The sequence below is a fragment of the Mytilus californianus genome, unplaced genomic scaffold (assembly GCF_021869535.1).
Source record: "Mytilus californianus isolate M0D057914Y unplaced genomic scaffold, xbMytCali1.0.p SCAF_45, whole genome shotgun sequence".
Taxonomy (NCBI): Eukaryota; Metazoa; Mollusca; class Bivalvia; order Mytilida; family Mytilidae; genus Mytilus; species Mytilus californianus.
Window position 1 is genome coordinate 505,959 of NW_026262696.1, and position 23,975 is coordinate 529,933.

A 23,975-nucleotide genomic window follows, 5' to 3' on the forward strand; every position below is an offset into this window, starting at 1 on the left:
TAATTGATGCACGCAACAAAAACAAATGTCCAATTGTTAAATCAATGAATTCAAATTAGGACTATTTCGTAGAAATTGAGATGCACTCTTTGATATGCAGGATTATTTTTTTAAAGAAAAGAAAAAATTTAAACATTGGTAAATTGAATGTGGGTGCATCAAATTGTATCGTCCAATCAAAACGATTGTTTCAATATACATTATGACATAGATAAGAATTCAAATAATAAGCGGTCATAGCTTGTAACACACACAAAAGGTAAGAATATACTTTTATCAGCTTAAACTTATAACTTACATGAAAGTATATGTATCATTTAGTCACTTGTGGATAATTTTCTTATTAGCATTCATACCACATCTTTCTTTATTTTTAAAAGATGAATTGATTAATTAATCCAAAATCATTGGTTTGTTATTTCTGACTGTAGTGTTTACTTTTTTTCAATTTAATGATTTAGCTGTTTTGTTTATGGACGGTTTATTAATAATTATTGCAAATATAATGAGTTTAACAAATTCAATTTACCATGTTATACTTGCACGTTAGGTGCTTGTATCTTTTGGAGAAAACGCATACAAACAAATACTACTCTCAAAAGTACCTGACACAATTGCTTTAAAATAGAAAATTCAAATCCTTGAAATCTCTATTGACTTATCTAACTATAACTTCCTTTCCTAAAAAAAAATTTCTCAAAAACAAATACAAAAATTATTATATTTGTAACATTATAAATTTGAAAATATGAATTACACACGTGTATTATTATTTTTATCAGCAAACCATAAGCGTATTTTTTTGGAATAAAGTCAGGTTTTGTTGTAGTTCGAAGATTTGTGATCTGGTCCACTATAAACTACTGCATTTCTTTGTTTTAACAATTATTATTTGCTTAAGTCAGTGAAGTCACTGCTGATTTTTCATTACACAAAGAACTTAAATTGTTAGGAGGTAGCCAGTTTCATTTTCTTTCCGAAAGAAGAAATACTACTTTATGAAACAACTGAAAGAACTAGTTTTTTTCAGTTTTATTTGTTGAACTTTTTCACAGTCGTGTTATCGATTATTGTTGTTCCCAGAAGCAGTGTTGTAATTTGTAGGATTTGATTTGAATGTTTTTGTATCTAACGATCAAAGAGAAATAATTCAATGAATAATCTGGGGAAATGTCTATAATGTAATATTATTTTAACCACATTCTTAAAACTTAGTCTGTATGTAAAAGGAAGCAAAAGAAAGACGGAAAAGACATACAATGTTAATGCTGTTATTTTGTTTCACTAGACAATTTCTACATAAATGTGTAAGTACTATGGAAATAAAAACTAGAAATAGAAAGATCATCTTAAAATTTATATAATTGCAAAAACCAATATTTCAAGTTATAAGAGTGCAATGAAATGACATGAGTCGCGTGAAACACTGATCAGAACCAACATAACAGTGGAACTTGTATTGTTATTGTGGTGTTATTTTTTTTCCAAAGTCGGCATTCGGTGCCGAACTAAATATGGATATCAGCTTTGCTATTGATTGATTATATAAGTGAAAAGGGTAGACATGCTTTAAGTTTAGCTACACATGAACATATTCGTTTATATTTTTTTTCCTTCTTAAAAAGATGAAATCATGATTGCTTCATTGTTTGCAAGAATAAAGTATGTATACTAAACCCCTAACAGGAGGGATTGTGCCTGATATTCATATGATGACGACATAATCTTTTAATCAGTTTAATTGAGGTATGGAGCTGGCATGTCAGTAACTGCAAGTAGTCTGTTGTTATTTATGTATTATTGTCATTTTGTTTATTTTCTTTTGTTTCCTATTCTGACATCGGACTCGGACTTCTCTTAAACTGCGTTTTACTGTGCGTATGTTGTACGTTTGTTTTTTCTACATTGGCTAGAGGTATAGGGGGAGGGTTGAGATCTCAAAAAACATGTTTAACCCCGCCGCATTTTTGCGCCTGTCCCAAGTCAGGAGCCTCTGGCCTTTGTTAGTCTTGTATCATTTTTAGTTTTAGTTCCATGTGTATAATTTGGAGTTTAGTATGGCGTCTATTATCACTGAACTAGTATACATATTTGTTTAGGGGCCAGCTGAAGGACGCCTCCGGGTGCGGGAGTTTCTCGCTGCATTGCAGACCCATTGGTGGCCTTCGGCTGTTGTCTGCTCTATGGTCGGGTTGTTGTCTCTTTGACACATTCCCCATTTCCATTCTCAATTTTACAATCAGATTTCACACCTTAAACTAAAATTTCAAATAGATACATTTAGCCTTTGACCTTGTGTATTACATCATGTACACAAATATCTATGGTAATGTGTATTTCCGTCAGTTTGAATTTATAAATATATAATTTGTATCATTTTTTATATATAGTTTTGTCATCCTAAGTCGCATGTACATTTCGATTGCAATGAGAGATTAATTTCTGATGCTAGAATAAAAAAAAATAAGAATTGAAACAAGGTCCTGGCAGCATTTCCCCCTTAAAATGGTAATCATGTTTTTTTATCATCAGGCATCAATTTAATATGTGGGTGTTTCGAGTAATACATGTAGTAATCTGTGTTTTGTTATTCTTCCATAACTTAAAGGTTTTTGTTCTGTTCCTGACTTCATTTGTTGGGTTTGGTGTCTGATTTTTGTTGCCTACAACCGTTCTTGCAAATATTTAATTTCAATTCTAAGCTTATTAGGTTTTACATTCAGTTCTTAATTTTATCAAGCGAGCTGAGCTTGGATCAATGATTGAAGAGAAATAAATAAATACCATAAAATGAGAATTACATGTCAAAAGCAAGGTTATTGTTTAAGTCATTTAATCTAACCATACTCATTTTTATCGTATTTAATGTAAAAACTAGTACCATCTTCATCGATTAGAAGTCTGATTCCATCCCCCCTTTTGATGAAAATGTGCCAATACTCCACCAGAAACCTCAACTTTCTATTTTGATAATAGCATTGAATGCTTTAACAAATTATGGTTAAATGTTTCTTACTTACCAGACTGAAATATTTGAAACTATAATGAAAATCAAGTATCTTCTTTTGTTTTTATGACCGAGTGTTTTCATGTCGTCCATTGGTAGTATTCGATGCAAGTGGCGCCCTCTTTTTATTAGAATTTTCAAATAGTAAACATGGTGAATACGACACATTTCTTAAGTTGCATTTGATAAATTATTTTTTTTTTAAATATTCTTGAATATATTTCATTTTACTTTTGTATTTTTTTTTTCGGTAAACCATCTACGTTTCATTTGCTGCAGAGTACTCATTCAAAAGCGCGCGAATTTTGGGGAAAACCCTTACATCAGACATACATACACTGCCAGCAGCAATGGTAAATATACATTTATTTCCAAGACATTTACATATATACTGTCTCGTATAATTAGCATCACAATTGAGTTGTCATATATTTTCACTGTTGTTTCACGGAACACCAAGGATGACTGGGGTCGTCATATATTTCAACTGTTGTTACAAAGTATACCAAGGGTGACTGGGGAATAGAAAATTTGTCACTTGTGGTCTTCTTTAGATCGGCAGTAAAACTCCTAACAAACTTGGGCGTCTTATTGGTTGTGTCGGATGTGTAAATACGAAGTCACAACAGATCACAATTGGGACTTTAAATCCGATGCCTCGTTTAGAGGGAGTGGCAAATACCCTGCAAGTTAAGTACTGTTGCAACAACTCTTTGAGGGATCTGTCGGTAGTCTATTCCGAGGTAATATTTTTACAGGACCAACATTTTGTTTACTTGTCATGTTTGTTTTCATCGTGATAATGCATGAATATTTGCAATTTGACATAAACCAAACACCAATCAACCAATCAACCATTGTAACACGTGGAATTCTTGTTATTTCAAATTAGTACAAACTGGACTACAGAGGATAAGAACTTACACTTTATTTGAACTTTAACAAGATGTAAATGATAATATATCTGATTTATGCTTGTGTTGTTGTAACGTATATTATATTGTCAGACACAAATTACATTGTACGGTTTCATGCGTTAAGTTTGCATTGTTGAAAGACTTTTACTACATATTCTAAGGAGTGCATCTTGTCTAATTTAAAAAGTGTCGGGAGCAATTTTGAACGCCCGCTATGGTAGTGATTGGACCAAGTGTTCTGTACTGCTTTTAATAACCCTAGACCAATCCTACATCTACCCCTACCTTGCATAATTTGCTGTTTTCTAAAGGATATTACACTATGCTGAATTGCCTGGAAATATTGTTTAAAAGTTTAAATCTTAAACTCCTTGGATTAAAGCAACAGAAAGAATTAGTTCATGAAATGTAACATTTCAAAATATATTCTTATGAGCATCAAAACTATCTTTATTTAGATATATATTTACAGCTCATTATCATAATCAAACCATATACAATTAAAACAGCAACGTCTAAAGGCTAAACAAGCACAACTAGCTTGTGTTGCTTAATAACTATTTCATATATATTGATTTGAGTTGTTTCTCTTTTGTCATGTGTGTTTGGATGAACATTGCAATTTCATTTTATAATTCTGTAAAATATAAACAAAATTTGCTGAATTAGTTATTCTGTGATATCTAAAATAAACAAAACTAACATCATTTTATATAAATATAGACATAATCATGATAATAGATTAAAATTTTTGAAAACGTGAAATTCACAAATTATTATGCTCTTCTAATAAAAATGCTCACAAATTAAAAGTGTAAAAATCCAGATCCGCATCAAAATGCAGAAATGCATATCGACAAATAAACCTGTACTGACACCTATAATTGTTAACTTCTACGTCATTTGGTCTCTTGTGGAGAGTTTTCTCAAGTCTAAGCTAGAACAATTAATCAAAATCAAAAAAGAACACCATGAAATCCGCTGATAAGTTACATTTTGTAAAAAGCGATCACACCGTAGTAGATTTGTAAATGAATTTAAATAGAGGCGAAAGGTACTAATAGGACATTCAAACTCTTTTAGTCGAAATCAAACTGACACTGCCATGGCAGAAGAAGGAAACAAAAATACAAAACGACAAATTTAATCGATAAACAATTGAAACATTTCCTTTTTACATTTCTACATGATCGAACGCAAAAGTTTAAAATGTAAGCACAGATCTTCAGATCAAAGTAGGCAAAAACTTTATCAATCTCAAGTTTATAATCATGATTGATTGATCTGTTGTTAACGCCACTTTCAGCACTATTATGATATTTCGTGGCGGTCAGTTTTTATTATTGGTGGCGGAAGCCGGAGTGCCGGAGAAATATTAGGATGACATACAACACTAAAGATTGAGGTCAAAGCATTATTACCACCATAATAGACAAGGTGTAAAATGACAAACTCTTTATTTTCATTTTCGTTTACATGTTTTTACTAAAGTATAGAAAGAATTTGTGAATTTTACTCTTTCTGCAATATCAAGGGTTAGGTAACTACCCTTACCCATCATACCTTCCCCTTATATGTCATGCTCGTATACTGAAAACCAACTTATTTTCGCGAGCGATTAATTTTCGCGACTTTCGCGAGTAGAAAAATAACGCAAATATTTATTTAACTAAATCAAGTAAATTAGAAAATCGCGAAATGAAATCGCTGCGAAGTGGACTTGAAAGGGATAGACGCTAAATAAAATATCCGCTGGGTGTACAATGACGAATTTTACGATAAGATGTATAGGCTTTTTTATTAGCATGATAAGTACAAATACAAAATCAAATTATTCGTTCAAAATATATTTGTGCTTTTAACTGTATATTTCGATAAGTACAATTTAAAGCACTCATTATATATCATTCACAAAATGATTCTTTACATTTCTATGGCGCGGAATTAGGGTCATAATTATCGCTTTTAGCATATGCTAAATTCATTTAAGCTTATGCTGAAATGATTTTAGCATAAGCTAAACTCATTTTAGCATAAGCTAAATTCATTTTAGCATAAGCTGAATTCATTTTAGCATAAGCTAAAATCAATTTAGCATATGCTGTAATGTTCAGCTTATACAGAAATGTTGGCGCGGAATCAAGGTCATAAATATTAAACTTCGCATATACAATCAATGAATTTAGCTTATGCTAAAATGAATTTAGCTTATGCTAAAATGATTTTAGCTTATGCTTAAATGATTTTAGCTTATGCTTAAATGAATTTAGCTTATGCTAAAATGATTTTAGCTTATGCTAAAATGAATTCAGCTTATGCTAAAATGAATTTAGCTTATGCTAAAATGAGTTTAGCTTATGCTAAAATCATTTCAGCATAAGCTTAAATGAATTTAGCATATGCTAAAAGCGATAATTATGAATTATGATAATCTATTTTTCACAACACATGTACATCTATGGTAACAATAAATCAAGAGAACAAATCAAACTCATATACAATTCAATTACGGACTGCAATCCGCATATACACATAACCCAATAATTGGTAAAGGAGAGATAACTCTCTTAAAAGTATGCCAACTTGTCCAAACGTCTTGACCATACCAAACTGACATATAAAATTCCCCTAAACAAATAAACACACCCCGCTTGTTTTCAATGTTTTAAAATAAATCAAAAATTCAATAATGTCGTAAACAAATATGCCTTTTTACGTCTTCAATCTATTATTCAATCAATATCAAATATTTGTATACTATACTAAAAAATCACTATCTACTGCATATTCCACTGTAAAATTGGTTATACAGAGCAAACTTTAATAAATGATGACAGCAGCAGAGACCTTGGCTCTTATTAAATGGAATTATATTAAAGCAACACACTAGCCATATACGCTGCCTCAACAAATACAACCATTAAAATAGGTTATTTCTGGTATTCTACACACAGTCCGTCATTACAAATGACAACACTTTAAATGCAGTATTTTTTCTCTTTAATTGCCTAAATGCAATATTTGGTATTTATCAAACTTCAAAAAATAAAGCAATCTCTAATGTTAATATATGATTTCATATTCAACAAAATGAATTACTAAAATTTAAAACTTTTACTACTAAATGAACTTCTCTTCACTCAAATCGTAAGCCTGAAAAAAATATACATTGAAGAATAAAACTTCAATAAAAATTTAAGAACAGTAAATTTAAAATAAAAATCTTTTGAAAACTGCTATCATAGCAATACTGAAGCAAATATTCTCTCGAAATTTTAATAATAAAACAAATCTATTCAAAACACCTTTTCGTTAACTGACACCCATTACATTGTCAATTACTTCCTTTTTTTCACAAAATTATCACTTTCTATTTATACACATATTATTACTTTTAGACAAATTTTATAAAACCAGACACATTGTTCTTTTAAAGAATTCAGTACTTCAAATATTTCTTGTCACAAAATAACATCTGCGTATTACGATAAACAAATCAACATTGTCATAAAACGTCACAAAACATAATTCAATAATGTTCATAATAAAATACACTACTAGTCTGCACATGGCGGTTATTTTGTTTGTACTATCTTTTGTGTGTGTGAATTAATCTGTTCGAATGGTATCCATAATGCATTCTGTGTCGGTTCGCCTTTAAATTGCACACGGTATTCTGTTTTTCCATTTCTTTTCCGTTGAGATAAAATTCGCTTCACTTTATAATAAGTGTCTGATTGGGTCGTAAATTCATCGTTCTTGTCCACGAATTTGTATTGTATCCAAAGATAACATTTGAAAACGAACAGTATGTTTACGAGATCGTGTTGAACGATGCACAACCACCATGACTGCCTTATGTTGATGATCATCATTATATGCAGTGGTCACAACATTATATGCAGTAATCACAAAATTATATGCAGTCGTGCCAACATTATATGCAGTGGTCACAACATTATATGCAGTAATCACAAAATTATATGCAGTCGTGCCAACATTATATGCAGTTGTCGGAACATTATATGCAGTGGTCACAACATTTAATATATGCAGTCGTGATAGCATTATATGCAGTTGTCGGAACATTATATGCAGTGGTCACAACATTATATGCAGTTGTCACAACATTATACGTGTTTTGTTGATGAAGGTGGTGATCAGTGATGGTGATGATGATAATTGATGTATGTGATGGTAAACTTCGGACAAATTTTATCGGAAATTACCGAATCCTGTCACAATAAATAATGCCCCGCAAACAAATTGAAAAATTATTGAAATCATGTTATCATTTAGGCAATTGGATTGAAACTTTATCAGGAAAAAATAACGCCTGCTATTGTCTGCAAATTGGACAGACATCATTTTATAAATATAGGGGAGGTTCATTCTGACTGAGGAAATGATGAAACTAAGAGTTGAATTAATGGATTAACCATAGTTTCTGTTCGTCCTAAGAAATACGCATGGATTAAATGATATAAAATAATAATGAAATATCGTTATTATGTATCTTAACGGAGAACTATTGTTTTACTGTGAACTCTTCTCGTTGTTGTTATTGGTGTTCTAATTCTTCTCACAAACAAGCTTGTCTATAGTCTGGATATTTCTGTTATTTTTGATAACAAAATGTTTTCCATATCCCATGTTAGGATCATGTCAGAGGTTGAACATTTTATATCTGAATATTTTTCGTTATCTGGAAATTTACTTTTTATGGTGGTTCTGTGTTCTTGTTTCTGTGGGGCTTCTTTCTCTTAGATGAGAAAATTATCTAAAAACCATGAATTTGCATCTGTAGTACTTTGACCACCCACTTTACTACAGGTTAACCAGTTAATAGGTCGAACGATGATCCAAGTAACCTGGTAGGCAAACATTTAAGGAAATTTAGGAAAGACTATAAACAAAACAAAGTGGCTGCTCGTGTCTAGTTCCATCCATTGATTTGTTTGGTATCAAAGATAGGGAAGGCTATCAACATTTTTTTCGTTTTTCTGGTTTTACGGGAATTGATAATCATTACAAAAATGTAAATATTTCGGGGCCTTTTATAGCTGAATATGCGGTATGGGCTTTGCTCATTGTTGAAGGCCGTACGATGACCTATAGTTGTTAATTTCTGTGTTATTTGGTCTCTTGTGGAGAGTTGTCTTATTGGCTATCATGCCACATCTCTTTTTATATATATATAGAATGAACATTGAAATTTAATAAATTACATGAAATTCTGTACAACATATATACATATCTTAATATTATTAAACTAGAGGATCATGTGATCTTAAGCTTTTATCGTTCACTTGATCTAAATATGATCATTGTTGGTTTTAAGGAACACATAATTGAAGCTTTTTCTATTGAAGCGTATTTTATACTTTGGACCTATAGTGCTTGGTTCCCAAGGGCATGAATTTCTTCAAACTAAAATCTTCACGGCCACCCTACTGAAGCTTCTTAGGATAATCTAACATCTAACATAGCTTACATTACCAACCAGGTCATGTACTTAACTTGACTTTCAACCGTACAGTAGTGGCTTCGATATAACCCTTTACTTATAATCTTATACCGAAATCTACATGCTAAGGACCCTGTACCCTACACATTCTCAGTCAAACAATCGTGTACTTCATATGAGGCTTTGGAAGAAGGTAAATTCAAAACTAAATTGAGTGTACACTTCTAAGAATTCTTATCGAACTATTTCATTCGTGTAAAAAATCGAACACTGCCTTTTATAATAACTAGCAATTAACTGATAAACAGACATTCTGCATTAAATAAATGAAAGTATAACTTGTTCTTCTTTTTGTAAAAATCTACATAACTCTATAATATAAAAGGTTTTTTTACATTTTTCAGTAGTTTACTTACTAATTATATCAAATTTTAACCACTTGCTATGTACGGATGTTCCAGACCATATATAGGTATAGGAAGATGTGGTATGAGTGCAAATGAGACAACTCTCCATCCAAGTAACAATTTATAAAAGTAAACATATGCCCATTTCAAATTATGTATACGATCTGTACGTGCGCGGTCTGTCTAATTTTAAGAAAATTGTCACTCAAATCTAGAATTAATAAGAATAATTGAAATTAAAAGTTTTAATTAAATACAAAAGTCACGTTACATTGTAAATTTGTCAGTTAATTTCCTATATTAAGGATGAAATTGTGTTAAAATGCTCAAAATAATCGTTATAAATGATATATTCCATACGTTGCCATATTCTTTATTGAACGTTATACTTTCTTGATTGATATTAATATAAATATAGACTTACAGTACATACTCAGTAAACATCGGTAAAATGCGTTTGAAAATACTTCTGCTCATTATATAATTTTAAATCAAGAAGCAATGTTTTATGAGTTAAACGAATAACAGAATTATGTGAGACAACACCAAACTTTGCCCCTAACTTGTCAGATGATTGTCTGACATATCGACCTAAAAATCTACAAAGTTGACTTAAGTATTTGAAAAGAAAATATCTGACAAGTTTTCTTTAAAAGAGACAAATTGAATTTACATGAAGAAGAAAATGATACTATTTTGGAATGTGCGAGTGTATGTGTTATACTGTTTAAACACTGTTCCCGGGTAGGGAGAGGGTTTGGCGCCATCAAACATGTTTAACCTCGCCACATTCTGTATGTGCCTGTCCAAAGTCAGGAGCTTATAATTAAGCGGTTGTCTTTTCTTGCTGTGTATTCTGTTTATTGTTTTATACATAAATCAGGCCGTGATGTTCTCGTTTGAATTGTTTTTTTTTCATTTCGGTGCCTTTTATAGCTTACTGAGCGGTATGTGTTTTTCTCATTGCTGAGGGCCGTACGATGACCTATAATTTTTAACTTTTATGTCATTTGGTCTCTGGTAGAGATTTGTCTCAATCGTACCACATCTTTTTATATTTTTTTTTATTATTTAAAGAAATGCCTAGGCCTTTTTTGCCGAGTGATCTAAGAGTTTATCTGCATGCAGTAATTACTATATTATGTCAAGGTTGTGAATTAGACCCCGCTCGTAGCAAGGGCGTTCAACTACGATCTCTATTTTCTAGGATTGCCATAATCAGTTATCTACATGGCGATGATCGTTGCTTTCTCTATGCACTCCGGCTTATAGTAGGGTGCCCAATCAACAAATTTGATCGATTTGGGTTAACGGAATAACACACGGCTATATTTTATATCATTGGAAAGAGGAGAACAAGCCTCATCGAAATATTGATGTCGTCGTTGTCTGCAGTGGTCACGTTTTTTTTTATCAGGGTCAAAGGTCAAAGCAAAAATTCCCGGAAAATGCAGAGTCACATTTAGAAAGCTTGTTTCTCTTACACATATGTGTTTGGAGCAAAATAACTATAACTAATTTAAAGAAAAATATCTTTCGTTTTTACATTTAGAACTTATTTTATATTTTTGTCGCCAAAAATGACTTTAAATTGAAATTTTCAAACATCTGTTAAATAACAGTGACCTTGACTCTTTTTAATTTCAAAATTTGGAATTTGTATATTCAATTCGTTACAAGTAAGATCTAAAGATGTTTTTTAGATCTTAACTTTAATAATTTGTCGAAAAACGAAATGTGTTTTTCACGTCTTTTGATAGTAAGGAGTTCGTCAATTTCTAGATAAATATCAAATTTCTGTTGTTGAGTGTGAAAGCGTATATATTATTGGTTTATTTCGAAATTTGTGTAACATAAACGTCGAATTGGTTGAATATAAAGATCTTTGTATAGTTTTGCTTTACAGAAGTGAATATTACTGCAGACGGAGGGGGTAAAGTTATGAAAACAAAACGTCTGTTAGAAACAGGTAAAACAACCCCATCCTATATATACAGATGACTATGATGAGAATGTGAGGGTAGTTTTGCTATATAGGGAAAACATCCAAACGTATGTTTTGAGTGATGCTATTATTACATGTTGTTTAAAGGTAGATTCACAAGGAGGAATTTTCACAAGGGAGAAATTTTTAATAATAGCCAATTTTACCCTCAATTTGTTTATGTCACTATGATCTGTTATGAGTTCTGACTTGAGATCATACAACCTAACAACAAGATTTCGAGCTGCATCTATAGATTCATCGATGTCACAATTCGAAAGGTGAAATTTTCTTGGTTGTCCTGCAAGACTTTAAAAACAGAGCGCTTACCGATCCCAAACAGGGATGACGTTGTATAGCATTCTGTTACAGCATGTGCGGCTGGTAGAATGTTACAGATGACAGACCCGAGACTTTTACATATTTCGTGGACAGGTATATAGCGGCGCAAACCTTGTGTGCAAGTTGTAGTGCCAGTTTAAAACCATAGCTTATGCGTATGCTGCATGGAGGGGAAGTAATGAACGTATAAGATCAGTAAATTTGTATTTTGTGACTTTATTGTTATCCTACCCTTGATTCCTTTCATACCGAACTCTTTGTTTACATGAATAGCATGTAAAATCATGCGAGTATCTGATACCCTAAGAAACCACAAGATTTTGAAAAACGAAACCACAGAAGCTTACGACGACATTCATGATTGGAAAATATAATGATTTTCCAATAGTTTGCATATAGATATAGCCGTGTGTTATCCCTTAACTTAAACTCGTTAACTAGACGACTTTTTCGGTATTGGGCACCCTACTACTAATAATAATAATTCATAATCGGTGTTTTTGCTTATTTTGAAAAAATTAAACCATGATACTTGCTGCTAATACCGAATTATTATTATTTCACTATCTCACTTTCATTAATGATTGAACAAAAAAAATTCGTAAGGTTTCCGCGGAACCCAGTGTCTCGCCTACTTTTACTGTTAGTCGCAGGCTCAACAAAAATGGGGAAAAAAGTATTAAAAATTTTTCCTCTAGATACTATCTTTTGACTGTAAGGAGTTCTGTTCAAGTTTGGTAAAAATCCAAGAAGGATTATGAATCTAATAAATGTTTTAAAAACTTTAACTGCAGACTGTACGTAATGTTAACTGGAATAAAACTAAGTCCATCTATAAGTAATATACGGAAAAACAGGTAATAAATTTTTACCAAATTTCCTTCTAGATACTAGCTTTTGATCATAATGAAGCTTCTGTCCAAGTGTGGTACAAATCCAGGATAGTTCAAGAAAGTAATTAAAAATTTGAAAGCTTTAACCACAGAGTGAATGTAATGTTAACTGGCAGAAAAAATAAGTCCATTTATAAGTGAAATACGGATAAACAGGATTTTTTTTAACATAATTTACTTTTGAATACTATCTTATGATCACAAACAATCTTCTGTCCAAGTGTGGTACAAATCTAGGATAGTTTAAGAAAGTTATTAAAATTTGAAAAACTTTAACCACAGAGTGAATGTAATGTTAACTGGCAGAAAAACTAAGTCCATATATGAGTAAAATACGGATAAACAGGATTTTTTTTTACAAAATTTTCTTCTGGATACTCTCTTATGATTATAAACAATCTTCTGACTAAGTGTGGTACAAATCTAGGATAGTTTAAGAAAGTTATTAAAATTTGAAAAACTTTAACCACAGAGTGAATGTAATGTTAACTGGCAGAAAAACTAAGTCCATTTATGAGTAAAATACGGAAAAACAGGATTTTTTTTTACAAAATTTTCTTCTGGATACTATCTTATGACCATAAACAAGCTTATGTGCAAGTTTGATTGAAATGCAGGATAGTTTAAGAAAGTTATTAAAATTTCAAAAACTTTAACCACAGAGTGAATATTTGTGGACGCCGCCGCCGACGACGACGACGACGGAATGTAGGATCGGTTTGTCTCGCTTTTGCGACAAAAGTCGCAGGCTCGACAAAAATCATAATCTAAATTTTGTATTTATCTCGTAGCTAGTGCTCCTCTAAGCAATTATATTTTTATTACATTAATTTGGTGCATGGAATGAAATGATACGGCCATGAAAAGATTTATCTCACCTTGACATTATGTTTATTGATCATTGAATTAATGTTTGTAGTAGAAATAAATTCAATATTATAAACACTAAAACAGGGAAGACGTTTCAGTGTGTCCAGACAGTCTTGGTATAATAATTATATATACAATGTAGATATAAAAAAGATTGCCAATGAGACAGCTCTCCACAAGAGACCAAATGACACAGAAATTAACAACCATAAATCATTGTACGGCCTTCAACAATGAGCAAGGTCCATACCGCATAGTCAGCTATAAAAGGCCCCGAAATGACAAATGTAAAACAATTCAAACGAGAAAACTTATGGCCTAAATTATGTACAAAAAAGAACGAAAAACAAATATGTAACATATCAACAAACTACCACCACTGAATAACAGGCTCCTGACTTGGGACAGGCACATTCTGTAGATACAGAATGTGGCGGGGTTAAACATGATTATTGTGTTAAAATACGTTAATCCGATAGCAAAAATCAATACACAACTATTGGATGGAGACTGGTCTCATTGGCAAGCAGACCACATCTTCTCATTTACACAAGTGCATTGGGTCATGATGATGTATCCTGTCCTCCTCCTTTTTTAGAGGCAATATTTTGTCAAAGTTCTGATTGCAAGTCATTTTATATAATTACATGTAACGTTTATCTTTCTATTTCCTGGCCATCTATACACATTTTTACTTATTTGTGCCGTATTACTATCTAGCTATGTTCTCTACTTTTATATCGGTAAACTATATATTAAAAGTTAAAAAAATAGCTGGAGGGAAGGGCAGGATACATTATTATGACCCAATTGCCTTGTGCTAATGTTTAGTAACAATTTAATTAAATCTAGCAAAATCGATTCTTATGTCGAATTTATTGTACGTGCTCATGTTTTTAATCATCAACATAAAAATTTAGAAAAAAAACCAGTCTATTAATAACATGTCCCGATACTTTTACTATATACATTAGTTACGTCAAAAAGTGATTATAAATATAATTATACATTTCTAGATTTAGAAAAAAAAACAGAACTTGAAGAATGCAGTAATTATGTATTAAGGAACTAATTTACTATATAGATATAAGATGATGTGGTATGCACGGGTGTCATTCGGTTTATCGAGAGAAATGATCGTGAAAGAATATCTAACGGTGGTCAATCATTGCGATTGGATCGTGAAAGATCTGGTACCGGATCGTGAATGTAATTAAATGTAAATTCTTCTTCAAAACCGTGAAAAAAATCGCTGTGTTTTCAAAACGCGGAACAAAAAATATGTTTGTCAAAATAATTCAACTTTCTAAACAATACTGTGCATTAAGATAAAGAAAGTATGCAGTACTTTATGAGAAAACACAAAAGTCGCAATACATGTCTATGGGATTCATTAACAAATCCACGTTTTTTGTACCTATACATGTACTGGTCACATTCCAATATATCATGATATATTTGAAACTTAATCTTTGGTGTGTCCGATAGTACAGTAAAATAAAAGTATGCTCTTCCCATGAAATCCGTCATTTGCTTATGAAAACCTTGAATTTTGTTGATTTTTCATCAAACTTGATTGTGAAAGATCAGGCAACGCATTATTTTGATCGTGAAAGGTAAAGGTTGACAAGACTTAATAATCAGAAAAAAATTCTTTTACCAATTGGTATACTTGCAGCTAACGGAAGCGTGTAACTATTTTGATAGGAACGAACATTAAAGCTTTCATTTTTACAGTTCAAGAATTATGTACCTTTATTTTCTTAAACATCAAATACTGCAAGCGTGGGTATATGCCTTCATTATATCATCTATTTCAAATACTCAATCACGCAAAGGCTCATTATAATTTCGTAATCGTTCTATCGACCAATCTTCCTTATTTCTTTTCCATGTAGGTCCATATACCTTGATTTTTTTTCTTACTGCGTCTTCTTAAATCTGTATTACTGAGATACTATATCGAGAGGTATTGAAGAAATTCGCCAAGATTTAACACAGTATAGGTTGTGCTATCAGCTAAAGGTGATGAAATTCTGCTACTTTAGTTCTAATACATTAACCAAGCTTGCATCACCTGTTCCCACGAAGGCCAATATCCTGTTCTTAATATTGAACGAACATTAAAAAGTTTATTAAGATTTCTTATATAAAAAAATACATTTTTTGATATATTTCGATTGCAGGCTTATTACATGTCGAACTATTGGATGTCGGACTATTGGGTGTCGGACTAATGGCGTGTCGGACTGCTGGGGTGTCGGACGAATGGGGTGTCGGACTAATGGGGTGTCGAAATATCGGGGCTGCCCATAATGATTTACTTTTACAAACTGTGACTTGGATGAAAGATTTGTCTCATTAGCACTCATACCACATCTTCTTATATCTATTTCAACGCTATCTTTTCGGTTTGTCGGTTTATGCCTTAAAAATAATGCCGATGATTTTCACGTTTTTGATTGTCTATGAGGTGAAGATTTCTGCTCCGCGTTGAGTGTCGTATGGTGTCATGCAGTCTCTATCACTAAAGACATTTGGTCTCTTGTAGAGAGTAGCTTCATTGGCAATCTTACCAATTATTCTTAGTTCCATATTTTTTTAATCGACCGTCACTGATGAATCCTTTGTAGGAAAACGCGAGTTTGGAGAAAACAGTTATACATCTGCTTGGCATCTTTCATGAATGTTTAAATTTATTATCCGATATTCAGACCTTTAATCACCAATACTTAAAATTGGCCAATAAACTATGAAACTGAGGTCAAGGTCAGATTGCCACTTCTTGTCGGATATGCAAATCATACATAAATTACATCTAGCCTATGTCGAGAACTCGGACCTTTGGTGAAGACAAACCATGAGTTGTCCCACCTGGGCCTTTTGGCCCATCGGACCTTTGACTATTACCTATCATATTCACTTAGTAGGTAAAAAAGTATCTCCGTAGGGAATTTTTGACACTCTTTCAAAAATTCGGTGTAGGCATGTTAGACCCTTTAGACCCAAGTTCGGACCTATTGAAGACAAACCATGAGTTGTCCCACCTGGGACTTTTGGCCCATTGGACCTTAGACCATGACCCATAAATTGCGCCTTGTGGGTAAAAAAGTATTGCCGTAGGGAAAATTTGACACATTTTCAAAAATTGGGGCTAGGCATTTTTAAAAATATCTATCTTTGGACCTATGGTTAGACAAACCATGAATTGTCCGACCTGGGTCTTTAGGCCCATTGAACCTTAGACAATTACCTATCATTTGTACCTAGTGGGTAACAATGATTTACCGTTAGGATTTTTTGTCAGACTTTTAAAAAATAGAGGTAGGCATGTTAGACCCTGTAGACACAAGTTCGTACCTATGGTGAAGACAAACCATGAGTTGTACCACCTGGGCCTTTTGGCCCATTGGAACTGTGCTCTGTTTTTGGCATTTGATGTAATTATACAATAAGTGTGAAAACAAAGTCAATTGGTTGGAAGAAATCGCTGTGTTTGTGACTTTTTTTCTAACTGCTTTCCTAACTAAATTTTGCTTAACCAATCGGACTTAAAGCCTAGACCATTTGATTTTCAGGAATAATCTTAAACTTTTCAATAATTTGTCGACTTTTGTCTTGTATATGATATGTAGATGATGGTGGCCCTTAAAGAAAATCTGCTAGTCCTAACTTTTATTTCTATTGCAAAATTTCGATGGTCAAAAACCTTCGGATCACAACTTTTCGAAAATCTGAATTGTAGAATACAAGGTCATGGCGTTTCTCAGACTGTTTATGCCTTAATCTGTTGGTTGTGTAGTGATTGATACTTGAGTCTGATAGAACAAGATTTATTTCAGTCTTAGTGTAATACGCTCTGGACAAACTTTCAGTAATTGTACATACTCTTATTTCGATGCTTTGTGTCTTTAGCTATTGTCTAAATGTTAGTGTGTGTGTGTTTTTTTGTGGGTCTTGTACCGATCTTTTAATCTATTTTCAACTGGTTTTACAGTTTGTTCTTATGTTGTACTGTTACACCACTGACAAAGTTCAGGAATGGGTTGAACGCTCACAAACATGTTTAACTCTATTTGCATGCATATTTTGTATGTGCCTGTCCCAAATTAGGAGCCTATAGTTCAGTGGTAGTCGTTGGTTCATGTCTGTCGACTTATTTTTTATTTTTTGTAAAAAATATAGCCAACTATACGGAATGGGTTTTTGTCATTGTTGAAAGCCGTATGGTTGCCTATAATTGCTAACATCCTAATAGTCTAGATGAAAGCCATATAACGCCGGGAAGCTCATCATATGGTTTGTTTTTAAGTTTTTTCATGTTGAAGGTAATAGGTAAGCTCGAAGTAGGAAATCCAGTCACTGTCTAATGCCTCGATCGTTCACACGTACACAAAATGTACTTTTAATTCGAATTGAATTCGACTCGATTTATCCCCCCATCTATTGAAACCTCCATTGAGTCGTTAAACTTTTATATGGATAGTTCATGCTTACAGCTTGAACAATTCAATTACTCATTTATTGTCACATTTCATTCATAAATGTTTGATAGTAACCTCAAATTTTGATTTTTTAGCCTAAAAAGTACAAATGTTGAGAGAGTGAGAGGTATAAATGGACCCAAAGAGATCTTGTAATGAAACAAAAAGATACATTAGTGTTGTTCGTCATCTCAGAATCATCTGTTGTATCAATATTCAACTGTTTGTATGCAGATTAGATGAATATTTAATCATTTATTGGGGAATTTATTGCTCTACACTATATTCTTCCATGATGCGGCGTGATTTGTATTTTTGGACAAATTTTGCACAAATCGCTGTAGATTTCGTTTTAATTTATTCTTAATTTTTCTCAAACTATTAAGCTGATTATAACAAAACTTGGCAGTAATGCTTGTTAATTTAGTGATCGAAGTGAGTGAAATATAACGACTAAATTTTTCGGATTATGAAGCACCTATGCATTTTATATGGGACAAAATGACACAAAATGGCAGCTTCAGATCCTACATCACTAAAGTCTTGTGATGTCTTACTTAATTGTATATGAATGGTGTTAATATATTTCGATTTGACTGTTGTAATGTTCTTCTTGACATTTTGTCTCCGTTGAAGTATGTGAACTACTTATTTTTATGTGCAAAAAAAATTGATCCCCCACATTGAATTTATAAAAAAAATTAATCCCCCCTTTTCCACATACAGAAAAAAACTTGATCCCCCCTGCATTTTGACCAGCCCCCCCCCCCCCCTCCCAGATAAAAAATGATAAGTCCCTAAAAAGGGGTGGCAAAAGTTAAAAACGATCAAAAACAGAACTACTCGAAAAATACAAATGGGATTGTGCTGCAAATAGAAATTGACTTGTATTTCTAATAGTGCTATAATCATTGTACAAGATTTAAAAACATCATTTGTTCCAATCTCAACTTGTCATCTATATTTTAATGTATAATTTTGTATACATTGTATACGACCCTTTTAAACCCACACAGTAGTGACATTTTCATTCATGCGATCGGCCACAAATGTACACATTGTTTATCTAAAGCACCGTTAAGGGTTAAAAGATCGAATACAATGTATACAAAATTACACATAGAATTTTATTTAAACAACAAACACGTGTCAATAAATTTTCCGACATGCGAGACCTGGCTAAATGTTTATACAAAATCGACTTATTAATAATTGGTAGCAGAGGCGTATTTAGCGGGATGGCAGAGGACCCTAGTCCCCCTTTTATATATGTATTTACATTAAGAAACAACATTAAATGTTTAGATGATAAAACGCTCTACAGTGATCGTCTTAAGGTTATTCAAGGTTTGCAGTGAATTTCAACATTCATATATATAGGGAGCTACCATTTGATTTTTATAGGAGGGGGGTCTATGATGAAATTGAAAAAAGGCAGGACCTGAATATTGGACAAAACAAAATGGCAGGTTTCAAAAAAAAGCACGATATTATCTTAGAAAAACCTTCCAGAGATAGAGCGAAAACAAAGCAGAATACATATTTCGGATATAAAAATTCTTCCTGCCACCCCCTAGAAATCAAAGTGTTGCCCCTTATGAAACGGATGCACTCATTGGATGATATTTTCTTTAAATTCAGCAATTCAGTATATACTTAATTGAATTAAGGATATGCTTAAATGAATTAAGCATATGCTGAAATGAATTTAGCATATGCTGAAATGAATTAAGCATATGCTGAAATGAATTTAGCATATGCTGAAATGAATTTAGCATATGCTGAAATGAATTTAGCATATGCTGAAATGAATTTAGCATATGCTGAAATGCGTTAAGCTTATGCTGAAATAGATTTGTAGAATAATTATGACCTTGATTCCGCGCCTACATTTCTGTATAAGCTTAATTATTCAGCATATGCTGAATTGAATTTAGCATATGCTAAAATGAATTAAGCATACCCTAAATGATTTAAGCATATGCTAAAATCATTTTAGCATATGCTAAATTATAATATAGCATATGCTAAATTATAATATAGCATATGCTAAAATGATTTAAGCATATGCTAAATTCGATATTTATGATCCTAATTCCGCGTCATACATTTCTTTTTTCAGAATGGGAACTGTTTCTGTGAGAAAAGATTGATAGGGTTGAAAAACAGCCTGTCTATCAGAATTGGCGGAACAATACCAATTATACCCAATGATGAGTTTAACTCTGTACACAAGAACCACAGGGAAGGGACATTCCTATGGATTATACCCAATGAGATCCACATAAAACTTGGAAATACAACTCCAATCCGAAAGGTAAATATAAGATACATACAATAGTCTTTAATATCCATCCAACATTTAAAAAGAAAAAAAAGATTGCTAAAATGTCTTTAGTGGGTGTTATAGTTTTATTTTTTTAGAAGTTATTTGATTAAAGTATACGTAGAGATGCAGAACTTGTACAAATTCTATGAATTTTGATCAAAATTGTTCACTACAAAAGGTACATCACTCATTTTGTGATGTTTTAAGCGTGTAATTTTATTGACGGTAGCAAATTCATTTCACAAGAAGCACATTTTGACAGTTAATGTATCGTTAATGATGGTCTAGGCCAAACTATTTAAAAATCCAAAACCTAAAACAAACGTTGAAGAAAAGTTTAATTTAGCATATAAGTATGCCGACTGACAAATCCTAAAATAAATACAGAATATTCATCGTATATACTAGGATAAATGGTCAGTTAAAACATGTTTCGCATTTATCAAAGGTCTACCGAAATGGAATGTCATTTCATTTCGATTATATAAACTAGACAGAGCTCACTTCAAAAGGAACATGTCTAAAGATTCCAATATTGTACAACTTCTGAATCGATATAAAAAAAAGTCCTACAGTGACAAAAATACTAAAAGGAAAATCTTTACATCAAGTATACAATCCAAGACTTTACAATTCGATTAATTTGTACCAAAAAAAAGACTACTGAGTTTTTTTCTTAAGCAAAGGTTATATCCTGATATCACTTCCAAACTATATATGTTTATTCCTTATGTGGTTCCTGGGTAAATCTTATGATATTTGTTTGTTATCAATATTCTCACGCTCCGACATCACAGTCGGTTAATAAATTAGTAGCATATATATAAAAACAAGACAAACAAAGGACTAAAAACTGTCGGTATTGTGTGAACCTAACACAGGCACGTGGTATCGATAGAAAATATATATATGCATACATTAGCCGTAATACTATTTCCAAAAACTCTCATTTCACGAATAATAAGTTTTAGTAAATACGTGTGCAATATATGAAATCAGTAGTGTACAGATGTTCAAAAAATAATGGACTTATTTTGGTGTTAACATGAAAATGATTTTTTCTGTGTAACATAGATCTTGACTTTTGATTTTGTTTTTGTTTTGAACTTGTCGTTGTGTTGCTATGGAATTGACAACTAAATTACAAATACATAAAACTTTTTCTCTTATTTGCAGAATTTAGATGCAACTGGAAAAACAGCACTGTTAAAATGTTGATGAAATCTTAAGTTTCTTTTGTACTACATAAGACTTTTGGAAAAGAAAAGTAATATGCAAAATAAGACGAAAGAAGAACTACAGTAAAATTTGGCAAAAACCTGAGAACTGTCTTTAAAAAAAAGCAGAATACAAAGAAATATGTTATAAGCGATATAAAAATAATAATTTTCATAAAGAATTTTCGATTATTGTTTTTTCAAAGGTTTCATGTTTGATGACACATTATTATTATTATTATTATTATTATTATTATTATTATTATTATTATTATTATTTTTTCAATTAATGTTTAATCAACGCTTGAATAAAATCAAGACAGTAATACCTTTGAACAAACAGAAAAAAAAAGAATCAAATCAATATCATATGTTAAGCCGTTGTTTTGCACAATTCTTATCGAAAAAGGAAATTCAACAACACACAAATTAACAATATTAATAAAATAAGGTCCTCAACAACAAAAAGAAGTCTACACAATATGTAAAATTTTAAATCAACCCTAGCATATAAATAACTTGTTTATTATAGTTTTTGTTAACCACACGATTGCGGAAATGACTAAACGATCAAGGATAGTTCAACTCGCTATTGATTTAAACGTGACGACAAATTGTATCTAGGGAGAATGCTACAATGAGTATGTAACATGTTAACCTGTTTGTTTCCCACATAAAATTTACTTCAATAAATGTCCGATTATTAGGTTTTAAAATTTGTGCGTCAGGTTGATAGGTTTTATCCATAATGATACATAATTAGAACGAAAATTATGCATAAAACACACAATTTTAAAATTAAACATTTTCAATTAGTTTTATCCGAAACACAAATGTTATATCGTCGAACAGGAAAAACTTGGCAACTTTGACCTTCATACGTGGACAGTAAGAAATGCCTATGTTTATACAAGTATATAATGTTAGGTAGTATATACAATTATTTGGCTTGCTAAGTCAAAATCTTTCCATGGAAATACTTTCAGATGCACTGTTTGTAAATACAACGTAAACCATACTAAAACACAAATATGGTTCCAGTGAAAACTGTACGTTGCAAATATAATATGTTCGTCAATTCTAGTATTGGTGCTATAATCAAATTTATTCGAAGTAACGAATATTTTTAAAAAACATAGAAATAAAGACAGGGGTTACCAAAAAGTAATAGCTATAAAATAGCATATCACCAAGCAAAACTATCAATTGTTCGTTTAACTCAAGTCCGAGTTATTCTAATATTAAACAAGTCGGGAACTTTAGATTCATGATGTCAGAATACATTTGCATAGTAATTTCCCAAATAGAAGGTAAACATGGCCTTGAAAAATTGACCAATCGACTCAATGAACTACAATGCATTGTGGGCTACTACGAGTTTACTATCATTTAAAAACACGTTGAATAAGTGGGAAAACTGTCAACTAATATAGTGTCTGGGATTCTCGTTATAAATGTTTTTGTTCAACGAATGTGTTTAATGTAAAATGTATAACATAATCCTCAATTTGCATGCTCAGATTAAAACAATATTGTTTACTGTCTTCACAATTCGACTTTCTTTTTCGCCTTGTGAAAGTAGTTGAACAGGTTTTGTCCATTTAATGCATTGTACCTGTGCATTAATTTCACGGCGTGAAACAGTGAAATTTCCAATGAAGTGACTACTGTTATAATATTCAGTATTCTCAAAAACAATTGTTATAAAAAGCGGGGACGGTAAATAGTTTAACATATTTTGTATACTTTTGTCCATCGATGAAGTCCAAAAATATACCTAAGATGTATTTTTAACGTTCGGCTGCTGTCCTGTTGACTTATGTGCAATATCTTCAATCATTTAAATCCTCCGGTTCATAGTGGGTGCTATGTTGCCCATTTAGGTTTTCTAAAACGTGCTTTGTATACAGAAATAAAAAGATGAGGTATGAGTGCCAAACAAGATCTCTCTCCATTCAAGACACAATATAGTAAAGTAAGCAATCATAGGTCACAGGACGACCTTCAACGATGAACAATGAGCTATCACGGGACCAAAAATGACTAGAGTAGATCCAG

The 23,975-nt window shown here is 32.0% G+C and overlaps 1 long non-coding RNA gene across 1 annotated transcript; it reads left to right on the forward strand.

The window, feature by feature from the left end:
* The first annotated feature begins 220 nt into the window (after positions 1-220).
* LOC127699959 (uncharacterized) lies at positions 221-21,942 on the forward strand. The gene is made up of 3 exons (XR_007981312.1): positions 221-259; positions 20,494-20,688; positions 21,877-21,942. It is a non-coding gene; the product is annotated as an uncharacterized LOC127699959 (long non-coding RNA).
* The last annotated feature ends 2,033 nt before the right edge of the window (positions 21,943-23,975 follow it).